The following is a 12331-nucleotide window of genomic DNA, read 5'->3' on the forward strand; positions in this document are numbered from 1 at the left end:
TTGAAATTTTTATTTATGCAATAAAGAGCTGATGCCATAAAGTCCTGGGCTCATTCCCCAAGTTGAGAAAAGTAATTTTAACATTTCTATAATGTTGCAATGAACTTAGGAAAGCTTATGACTTAGGAAAGTGTAAAATACACAGATTCCCAATCCTGAACTCTCTGGCAAGAAATGCTATAAATGGAATATGCACAGATATAAAGTGAACCCTTAGGTAGATATGAAATCATCCTTCAGACACTTCATTGTTTTTCTGAATTCTAGTAACTGAAGAACTTGCCAACTGTTGCTATCATGAGTCATGTATCACTGTTGGTATCTAGAGTAAATACTGAAAAGTGCCCAAAACCAGTGGAATTTTTTTTCTCTGTCAAGCGTCAATGGCTTCAGAAGTGCAGAAATGAAAGAAAGTGGTTAAAAACAAACTTGATGGAAAAAGATAAAGTCGTTGCTAGCCCACCTCTTTCATCACCACCACCCTTTCTTCTCAACTCTACACGTATGAGCTGTTGGATTTTCTTCACCAAAATATTTTTATGTTGATGCTCTTGATGTACTGAAATTATCTGTAATTGGTTACGATGTTTCATGATTTCGAGATGTCCTGAAGTAATTCTAAATTGGTGAAGTACTTTTCAAGTGTAATCAGTCTTTTTTTTATCTAGGCAAAGTAGACGCCAATTTTCATGCAATAAAATTTGGCAAATTCCCAAATGTAATAGGTACACGGTTTGTCAGTAGTGAGGGATGAGCGTTAACTCTGACACTGGAAGAACTCACATTATTCTTTGAGTCGTGCCAAGGGGTATTTTACATCAAATTTAACAGATAGCTTTGAATTAATCTATTAATAATAATGTTCAGAAAATACCCTTCTTCAGAAAATTGTATAAACAGGATGTGAAACAAATGAATAATTCATGTTTGGTTTCAAAACAAAGTCTAAAAAAAAATCAAAGTGTGAGCTTAGTGTTCCTTAAAGTGTGTGGATAACCATTTTCTGGTAAAAGTTTAATAAAAGAAAATGAATTGCATTTTAAGAACCAAAGTGGAAGTATAGCAGGCAAAAAAAACACTTCTGCAAATAATCACTGCTTTTATTCATCAATTATTGTAAAGGACCTCATCAATGAATAGATGTGTTCAGAGTTATTTATAGCTGGAATAAGTTATTGATATCAGCAGAAGTAGTACTCTGCACGTTCTGGTCACACCTGCAGTGAGGGTAATACTGAAAGTCAATTGTTGGTAACAAAAAAAACTGTTTAATGTTAACTTTTAGTTATTTATATCTTCACCCACTGTGTTTAACAGTAAACATTAATAAGCATCTACATTACTGACTATTTGATATTCTCAAGGGTCTCTTATCTGAATCAAAATGACACTGGAATCCATAGGCTTGGAAAGGGCATAAAGGGAACATGAGGAAACTAAGGGCAGGGAGGTAGTGTTGCAGTGTGTAAGTGATTCATGAGGGAATCTAAATAAAATTTTTGGAAATTCAGCCCAAATTATTTAACTTTACACTTTGTCAATGTGCTATAAAGAGCTTTTTATAAGATAAAACATATACTCTACAATAGTGGTCGCCAACCCGTCGATCGCGATCGACTGGTCGATCTTTGAGACTTTCCCAGCAGATCCCGAAAAAAAAAGAAAATTAAATACACAAACACTGTTGAGAGATTGTTTCCAGGATGCGGGGTTTTAGTTCCGTTCTTTCTGCCCAGTGCGCATGCATGCAGCTCCCCCGCCACGCACTACAGTGTACTTCAGTCGTCCCCAACCATTGGGCTGCAAGGAAACGATATGAGTCAGCTGCAGCTTTCCTCATTCCCTGTCACGCCCACTGTTGACTTGAATATACGCGAGGTCATTACCCAAGTGAGTCAGCAATCATTGATTGGCCTCAGGTATCCGGCCGCTTTGTGCGGCCGGCGGGAAGTGCCGATGCTACTGGCCTGGAGCACGGACAGATGGGCGCCGCTTCTGACCCTGTTTAGCACACTGAATATTCGTGGGGAACCCGGTGCTAAAATATTCGCAGACAACCTAATTCGGGCTCAGGGTTTCGTAAGTAGCGGAGTAGCTACCTCGCCGCGATCTAATGAAAGTCATCCTTCGAGCCAAACTTTTGTCGGCTGATCCTACGGGGGGGGGGGGGGGGGCACACGCCCTGTCGCACTCCTCACTCGGTCGGTCGCTCTTTCCAGACTGCAACTGCCGCGGCCCCAGCACGGGGACCTCCAGCCCTCACCTTGTCCTCTCATCCCACCCACGACCAGCCGCACCTGGCCAAGGCGTCTGCCAGTGGGCGGGCGGGTGGGAGGCTGGAGTTCGGGCCCAGAGGCTGTCTAATGAGGCAAGGAAGCCCTCAAAACTGCTTCGGTACCTTGAGTCCAAGCACCTCGCATTTAAAGACAAACCTGTTGAGTTTTTTTTCCAGCGGAAAAAACATGAGCAAGCTGGACAGTAGCTAAGTGCTGACAACCACGTAAACTAAATTGCGGATTAGACTGGACATAAGGAACCTGCTTCGAGTATCGACGTATTCCAGTCGTGTTTAACACCCTCCGCCCCCGCCCCCCCGTTGGCCAGTCTGCGAGAATATTGTGAATAGTAAACCAGTCGGTGGTTCAAAAAAGGTTGGTGACCCCTGGTGTTCATACATTATTTCTACTTCCGGGTTGTGGGGTTTTACTTCCGGTCCTTTCTGCCCTGGAGCGCATGCGTGTAACTAATCGATTTGGAGTCAATCTTGCCTTTCACTAAGGCCAAGGTAGGGGATCCTGGGCTTAAAAAGGTTGGTGACCACCACTCTACAATAAGCTTGTATAGGGTATGGGACTCAACCTAGGGCTCCATAGGTATGCACCCCAAGTGCTGTAAAAGAGTGCAGTGAAATATCAGATTTTGTCCTGAACTGTGTTGATTCCTGTTATCTTGGGCAGATGCTGGCGTTATAGTGATGGAAAAGGGGAGAAAAGTAGGTGTCATTCCAGCATTATAGCTCTACCCCTGTGATGGCTACCGCAAAATGTGTTGTGATTCGGATCTATCAAAAACTTCAAGAGTGTGCTGGATTACTCCCCATTCACACTGATGGGTGCAGATGCCACAACACTCAAGTTCAGTATCAGACAAAGCAAATGCTGCACAGCCCAGTCACTGAAACAGCGTTCTCCTCCCCTTTCACGGGGCACAGCATGATGATAGGTGCACCACATTACCTCAACAAGATGACTTCAATAGTCCTTCAAAAGTACAAGCCCAATGGTCAAAGCCTGCAGACTGGAAGCCCAGAGACCTGTCTAGGGGTTAGAGGACTGTCTGTGTGTGTGTGTGTGGGGGGGGGGGGTCTTGTTTTACTGCCCTTGTTTTGCTGTTTGTGGGTTTTGTCTTGTTGTGTTCTGCTGAGCATCATGGGCATGCTATGTTAGTGCTGGAATGCGTGACAGCTCTTACGGGCTGCCCCCAGCACACGTCCTTAGGCTGTGCCGTCGTTAACACAAACAACGCATTTCACTACATGTTTTGATGTACATGTGATAAATAAATGAATTTGAATCTGAATCATTCCCCTGATCAATTTTAACTGCCCAAAATGAAAAACTGACAAATACCATGACAGTATCATCAGGTTCAAGGTCTTTTTCAAGTTATGAGTCAACATCCTTAAATTCCTTATCCCATACTGTTGGGGTGCACTGTCACAACAATGATCATCAAGTATCAAGGGAAAAGCTCTTCACATCCTGTAAGCATCCAGGGGTGGCAAATAGACAAGTATCTAAAAATTCATCTCTAGTCCTCATCATTCTATACCATTTTGTATGATGTAGGTGATTATGTTCTTTCCATGACCATGATTGTTCTTGGCAAATTTTTCTACAGAAGTGGTTTGCCATTGCCTTCTTCTGGGCAGTGTCTTTACAAGGCGGGTGACCCCAGCCATTATGAATACTCTTCAAAGAATGTCTGCTTGGCATCAGTGGTAGCACAACCAGGACTTGTGACATGTGACAGCTGCTCATTCGACCATCCACCACCTGCTACCATGGCTTCACATGACCCTGATCCAGGGGCTAAGCAGGTGCTCCACCTTGCTCAAGGGTGACCTGCAGGCCAGCGGAGGGAAGAAGCACCTTACACCTCCTTTGGTAGAGACATAGCTCCACCCCACCACCTGCCTCTGGTAGGTTGCATGAAAGGCAGAATACTTGTATTGAATACTATCTTTGAAATTCCTTCCATCGAATTTGTTCTGTTGTCACTTCCATATAACATGTTTAGCCCACCATGAGGAATTTCATTTCAAGAAAATGGTCTTGCCAGCATTAATATTCTAAAAATAAACACACAACGGACAAGTAGAAATAGATTGCCAATACTTATCAGGCCGCTTCACACATGAAGAACAAAGGACTGACATATTGAGAGCTTGCTGTCTTCAAAAGGAGAGAATTTTAAATTAAAATGTAGTGTATGTAGATGGAAATAATAGGGGAGCATTTCAAATAGGATCCAGCTGTAACAGGACAGTTTTTAAAATGAAAGTTAGGGGCTACTGCTCTTCCCACTGCTTTTGTCTTAAAACCCCAAGTGCTAAACATCCATAATGTGATGATAATAATCTTAAATTAAGCAGACTTCCCACTTCAGGAGAAGGAAAACTTGATATTATTGATAGTGTCCTGTACACAAGAACGGGCAAGGTAGCACTGGCCGAATTCATGGTCTGTTAATCTCAGACATCACATATGTGCATCTTAACAGAAAAGGTTGCTGGTGAAAGCTTAGTAAATAATTGAACTCGATTTGTATCGGAACAAAATAGGCCAAATATAACTTATGACGGCTCGTGGGAAGATTAATACATGAGGTTTAAAGATATTATGTGGGGGAGAACCTCATTAAAATCTATTGGCACCGAGCCATCATAAAAAAAGAAAATTGTGGTTTTGGTTTTCCACCTAAAGTACTTTTACTGCAAATTAAACACGTATTTCAGGCAAGATGAAAGGTAGACATGAGAACGCAGACTCAGAAGTGGAACCATTTTTTAAGCTTTTCCACTCACTTAAGTAAGTTTTATGCAGCCCATAAAAATACAAGGAAAATATTGTGATTCAAGAAAGCATTAAAGTGTGTCATTGTTTTAACAAATCATATTTCCCATGAGGCAATTAACTTTTGCCCACAGATTCAAAACCTGAGCATCTGAATATGACTTTTGTTTATGACCTTCAAGGTGATAATAGTTTCATGACATTTTCTTCTTGTCATTATTGGCAATAAAGAAATCAGGGCAGAAGTACACTGCTGAAATGACTATCTTGCCAGGATACTACACTATCTTTGAGAAACCTTTATTCCAGTATTTATTTTAAGGGTCCACTCATAATTACTCTAAAATCTACCATATTCTACAACAATTACCTTACAATAATATAAGACATCAAGGAGTCATATTAAATGTTATGGGTGCATTTTTGACACTTGTGCACAATTTCAACAGATTCTGTGCAAGCCCTGGCAAACTTTTGTTCATTGACACACTTGTGATCTTTTATCTAGTGGATGAAATTGAATTCAGCTACAGCTAAAAAACAGTTGCGAACAACTATTAGGAAAACAATGACAATGATTAGAAGTTTAAAACAACAAAATTGGAAACTGACATTCCCACTGGATCTGTCGCTGTTTGACACGAACAGCCACATGATGTACAGGTTAACTGAAATCCTTCATGATATTAAGCTTTCTAGATTTTTACTAGTTCTGGAACATTTTGAACAAAGAGTACTTTTCCATCTCTTCTGTTCCACGTGGAAAAATGCTCATTTTATGTTTCGGCATTAGGAAACGCAGGAGACCAAAGAGAACTTGGCGCCATACCATAGAGGCAGAACTGAGGACCTGAATCACACCTGGGCGCAATAGAGAAGATGGCCCAGGACAGACAGAAATGGAGGACCCTCACTACTGTCCTAAATGCCAGGAGCATAGCGGGCAATAAGTTACATTTACATGTGCTGTCTTCTCAATTGCCGGTTATCCCAAAATGCTTTACATCTAATCAAATACATTTTTAAAGTGCAGTCAATGTCATAATGTGTGGAAATTTACCACAGTAACTGCTTATGTACAACATTGTAATTTTAACTGAAAATCTGTTTTGTGATATTTATCATGGGATAAAAATCAGCCAAAACAGTGGGGATAATTTCCCTGCTCTTTATTGAAACCTGTCCAGTTGAAATGGCATAGAGTAACAATGTCAGGGGTGACTTCCAATAGGTAGCAATGCCAAATATTTACATCCCCTTGGTACTGACTGAAATGTCAGCAGAGATTTCTGGCTTCAGCTTAGAAATAAACCCTGGATTTTCAGCTCTACTATAAAGTAAGCATTTGCACTTCCATAAAAATAACTTGTGTTTTCTTTTCAACTCTTTAAATATTACAAATCATTGCAATTTCCTCATTCACCACCCAGTTTTCTACCAAAGCTGTAATCAGAATCCAAAATCACAAATGTAAGTGAAGCAGACAAGCAATTCAGCCGTTGGAAGGCTCATTTAAATTCCACCTTAAAAGGAGTAGTAAACTATTTCTAGGAGCCGAGTGTCTGCTTTGCTTCTGACTCAGAAGATTCCAAAGTTAAGTTCTGCTACAGCTCTCAAATGACATTCTAGACCAGGCCAAACCCATGTTATAAACATTCCTACATGCTCCTGTAATATAATTTGATTCAAAAGTTTGATGTACATTCATACATTCATTACTCTAAATGATAGAATTTGTTTCCTCTCTCGCTCTCTCTCCATTTTTAGTACTTGTTCATTCTTATCAGTGCTATGTGTTTTTGATGCCATTCATTAAACTACTGTGGAGGTAAGGTTACCATATTGAGTGATTTTTGTGTACTTTTTTGGCTTATGGCCAAAATCAACAAGGATGCCTGTAAAAATGGAACTCATTCATTACCCAAAGATGGCCTGTACTACATTAGGGATGAACTTCAGTACTGGCAGAATTACTTTTGGATGAGATGTAAAAGCAAGGAGCTTTGCACTCTCTCTGGCTGATGTAAAAAATCCTTGGCATTTTTCTATAGACAATTTTCTCAAATATCTTCCTCAATGTATATCTCGCACTTGGTTCCTCACTACACGCAAGTGATCAATATTGCTAAAACAATGACCTTAAAAGCAGTTTTTTGGTTATAAAGTGCTTTGAAATGTCCTGAAAGGGATTGGAAAAATGCAGAATAATTGGAGGTTTTCTGTACCCTCAACTGCATTAAAATCTGACTGAAAGATTTTGCAAATAAGGAAATCGAAATTATGCTATTGTATTGCACTACAATAGCAGAGTATGTTTGAATTATCTTCAGTAACAGAATAAAATGATGTTACAATATTATTAAACTCATATGATATGTTGCAGTCTACTTTTCACCCAAATTTCAATAAAAATACCCGGTTCATCAGACTTTCGTCGAATCAAATTAGTTACAATAGTTTCCCTGCCCATCAAAAAGGAAAAGAACAGCTGGTTACTTGCTATGCTTTAAATGGTCCTGGTAGCTCAGCCTTGTTGAATGACAAGGCAGATTTGAGGAGCTGAGTATTCTACTCCTGATCCTATTCTTATGTCCTTAAATTCTTCTCCACATTACTTGATCTGAGACACGAAACTCAAATTCACCTTAGAACTAACGGTTTGCCATTCTGTGACAGCATAAATTGGAGCGGTAGTTTTCTTGAGCAAGAGTGCACCCGGCAATTTAAAGTTTGCTTATGAGTTCTTGTTGAGATTCTGTTAATGCAATCCCACTGACTGCCTTCTGTTAACTTCTTTGCTCCTGAAGTGATTGAACTGAGGAGGGAAGCAACGTGGCGTAGCGACTCAAATATTCAAGTCCGATTCGAGCTCCATTCCCTCTCCGAAATCAAATTGATTAGCATTTTCATGTTCATGCTATAATTCCTTGCAATTAACTTGTGTGATAGTGGTTGGCACAACGCTTTACAGGATAGGGGACTGGAGTTCAATTCCCGCCGCTGTCTGTAAGGAGTATGTACGTTCTCCCCGTGACCATGTGGGTTTCCTCCGAGTGCTCCGGTTTTTTCCCATTGGTCAAAAACATGCCAGTTGGTATGTAAGTTGTCTTGTGATTAGGCTGGGGTTAAATCGTGGGTTGCTGGGTGGCACAACTTGAAGGGCCAGTATATCATTCATAATCTTAGCTATAGAAAGACCTAGACTCTATACACCTTAGATTTTACCAGGTAGGTGAAGGATGTACGTGTTATTTTCTTTTCCATTAGTCTTGACCAAGTAGAGAAGATATAGATTGGGAAATCTAACATTAAGGAAAGAAAAAGCAAAATATTGCAGAAATCCAAAATAAAGTCATAAAATGTAATCAGACAACACCTGTGGAGACAGGAAAGCAGGTCTAACATTAGGTCAATGACATCATCAGATGTGGAAACATTTACAGAAATGACAGACTTTGGCCAAGTAAGGGAAGAGGAGAGTAAAGATTCCTGATAAAGGGAGAGGCAAGACATAAAGTTTTCAAATGCTAGGAAGATGAGATTTTATTGGATTTAGATCAAATTTGAGGTGAAGAGGAGTGTAGAGGGATCTAATGATTCATTAGAAGCATCTAACTGAAGAAAAGGGACTGCAGTTTGATCAAAAACTGGTTAACTTTGGTGCCGACTCTAGAAAGTTCAGAGGTGTCCACTTGAAAACTGAGATGATTTCCTTTGCTTTCATTGCACTTTAGTACAATAATGTAGGAAGCAGAGGGCAGACAAGAGGATGACTAGAATTTATAAAGGATGATTCACATTTCCTTCAAAATACTTGGCAGTAGTGAAGTACTTGTTGAAGTTTACAGGAAATATGGCAAGTAATTTGTGCGCAGCAAGCTCTTACAAACAACGATTTAATAATTACCATGAAGTAAAATGATCTGATATGAGAAGGTAAAGGCTATACTTCCAGCCTTAATGGCCATGTTTCATAAAGCAATCACCAATCTGCATTTAATCTGCAATATAACGGAGACTGCATTACAAGCAGAGAATGCAGTATACCAATTTGATGTATAAGTGAATTGGTGCTTTAACTGGAAAAAGTCCTTGAAATCCCTGAGGAGTTAAAATGATGAGTAAGTTTATGTCTTGCTCTTTCATGCTAAGTCGCTGTGGGATGAGAAGAATATGTTTGGATGACACAGCATGGGGTCATGGAGGGAACTGCTGATTTGAAATGTTTAAAAGAAAGAGAGCAAAAGATGAGCTTGGTTCTTCCTGCCAGGCAGTATAAGATACAGGAGCAGATTTAGGACATATGGCTCATTGATACCGTCCACATATCATTCACAAAGAAGTACATTTATAGAGGTAATTGATGGTATGGTTGTCCATCATTTCCAACAATGACAGTTAGATTTGTGCAGTTCTACTTTGGATGACGTGAACTGCATGAAATTCACAGGCACCATCTGTGCAGGAGTCTTTAAGCTGGAAAAGCCATTACACAAAGGCAGTTCCACTCCCTTGATCTCGGAAGTCCGGGTATCTAATTTTGTTGCACTTCTTTCAAGGTAATATCAGAAACTGTTGCTTTCGGAGCGCAAGAAGTGCATCATCTAGAATTCTGGAGAAAAGCCTCACATTAAAGAATCAAGCCTACTCAACACAAATTGTGTTTGCAAAAAAAAAATTTAAATATGCTGAAAACCTGAAACATATGCAGTTCCTTTTATCCAATCACATTAATTTAGAGGGAAACCTGGAAACCTAGATCCTAGAAAATATATTTTCACATGCATCTGACATTCTGAGTTTCAGTGCATTCATAGTCCAGTAACTCTATGTACTGTACAATGTTAACTCTTCAATCCCATATCACATGCTGGATAATGGCATTCTACCTTTCCTTATGTCAACTCTTTGTCAGAATATGCGTTCTTCTCCTCCTTATTTCATAGAATCACAGCTGTATTGACTCTGCTCCTGTTATCACACTTAACCACCATCAACGATACCATTTTTACGGTCTTTGCAAATAAATAAATTAGCTAAGTTTTAAGAATTATTTATTTTATGATTATTACCTAGGATTGATTCTTGTGCTTGCAAAAGAACTGTTTGGCTCTAATTAATTCAAAGTAAACTAAGATATTGAGAAACATTGCCTCTTGTTATTTTAATTTCTTAAGTACATTTGCTCAGGCAGCAGTTCTCTTCCACAAGCAGACATGCAGCTCTGGATAATGCCCACTAAAGGGAGAGAAGCTAGCAGACAAAACATAATAGCACATTGGCTCACCACATTATGTGCAGGCTAAATGAGTTAAAGGAGAAAGTATTGTGAACAAATACAATAAATTCCTCATTAAATTCACACTTCTGGAGGTGATTGATTGAATTGATTGTCCATCATATCCAACAATGACAGTTAGGCTTGTACAGTTCTATTTTAGATGATGTGAACTACATGAAGAAACCATTGCAAGAGAGTTTTTAAACTGGGAAAAGCCACTGCACTAGGGCAATTCCATTCTCTCAACTTCAGAGGTCTGGTTCCAGTGGTATGAGTAGCCACCACAACTGGCGACTTCCCTGGATGCAGTGGGTGACCCTGACTTCTGTGCCCTGTTATGCCCTTTGCTCTCCACCAAGTGTGGCAGAACTGCTTTCCTGGCTATTTCATCACACTGTTGATCTCATCTGCCCAGTCCACTGGAGCTGACTTTGCATGCTTCTGGAGGTTACTCTGCTTGCTACTATTTATGGAGGTAATGATAAGCAAAAGTGAACAACATTAGAAGTCAAAAATAAAGGCAAAAATAGTTAACTCAGGTATTAATTATTTTTTGTAGAGTGAAGGTTTGTAGGTTGCCAATTTTCTAACAGTGCCTTTGAATCTCCAGGAATTAAACATATGCTTCTTGGACATTGATGCCAGCTGGAGAAAAAGTGAATTTTAATCATCATTAAAAATGATTTTCCCCAATTTTTATGTGATTTTATTTATTAGCTGTAACAAATTTTGGAAGGTGTCAAAAATGTCTCTTTAGCTGGTTCAGCTATGGAAAATTAGGAGTCATGAAAAGAAAGCTTCAGTTGCAGTATACATCCAGCCAAGAGTTAACAAATACACAATGAGGATGTAGAATATTAGTTAAATTAATTAAGTAAAATGCGATGCGATGGCACCTCCAGGAAAAATGGAACATATTTTCATGGACATGACTTAAACACACATGGTATAAAAATTGATAGCGGAAAGTTAATACAAAGCAACAATCTAATTAAACAGCTCAGAATGGGCCATAAACCTGAAGAGCAATGCTCTGGAAGTTTATAGCTCCTTCTGTATTCAAGTTCCAAGAACACAACATTCTCAGGTCAGCCCAATCGTCCACAACTCCAAATTAAAAATGCAACTTAAAATTGGCTTATAATCATCACCTAACCAGAACTATCTGTTGCCCCTCACACCTGTATATTTGATACCCCACTCCCCTGCATGCATTTAGCTGATATTGCAACAGTTACCCTTCAATTGCTAAGATTTGACAAAGAGTAGGATAATCAATCAGGATTTCTCGTTCTAATCTCATACCACAGATTACACTGGGAAAACCTACGTGTGGATTTGGAGGAAAGTAGAAATCTGACTACAATAGTGATGCAGGAGTTAAAGACGCCAAATTTGAAGTTGCACATATTCCTTTGATGTGGTGCCTCTCCTCCAAGCACTTGCAAACACAAGTCAAGGTAACTTGGTAAGGTATTCCTCGGGCATCTTAACTCATTTTAGTTCTAAGATAAAATATTTTAAATTTGATTAAAAAAACAATTATATATGGGTTGGTCACTCTAGTATATGTAAAGTCACAGGGTATATGTGGTGTAATTTGTTAACTTTACAGCAGTAGTGCAATGAAATACATGATAAATATAGGGAAAAAACTGAATTACATTAAGTATATATATATATATATATATGTGTGTGTGTGTCTTTTAAATAGTTAAGTAAGTAGTGCAAAATAACAGAAATAAAAAAAGTAGTGAGGTAGTGTTCATGAGTTTAATGTCCATTTAGAAATCGGATGGCAGAGGGGAAGAAGCTGTTCCTGAATCACTGAGTGAGTACGTTCAGGCTTCTGTACCTCCTTACCAATGGTAACACTGCGAAGAGGAGATTACCTGGGTGGTGGGGATCCTTAATGATAGATGCCACCTTCCTAAGGCACTGCTTCTTGAAGCTGTCTCGATACTATGGAGGCTGT

Source organism: Hemitrygon akajei, chromosome 27 (assembly GCF_048418815.1).
Source record: "Hemitrygon akajei chromosome 27, sHemAka1.3, whole genome shotgun sequence".
Classification (NCBI taxonomy): domain Eukaryota; kingdom Metazoa; phylum Chordata; class Chondrichthyes; order Myliobatiformes; family Dasyatidae; genus Hemitrygon; species Hemitrygon akajei.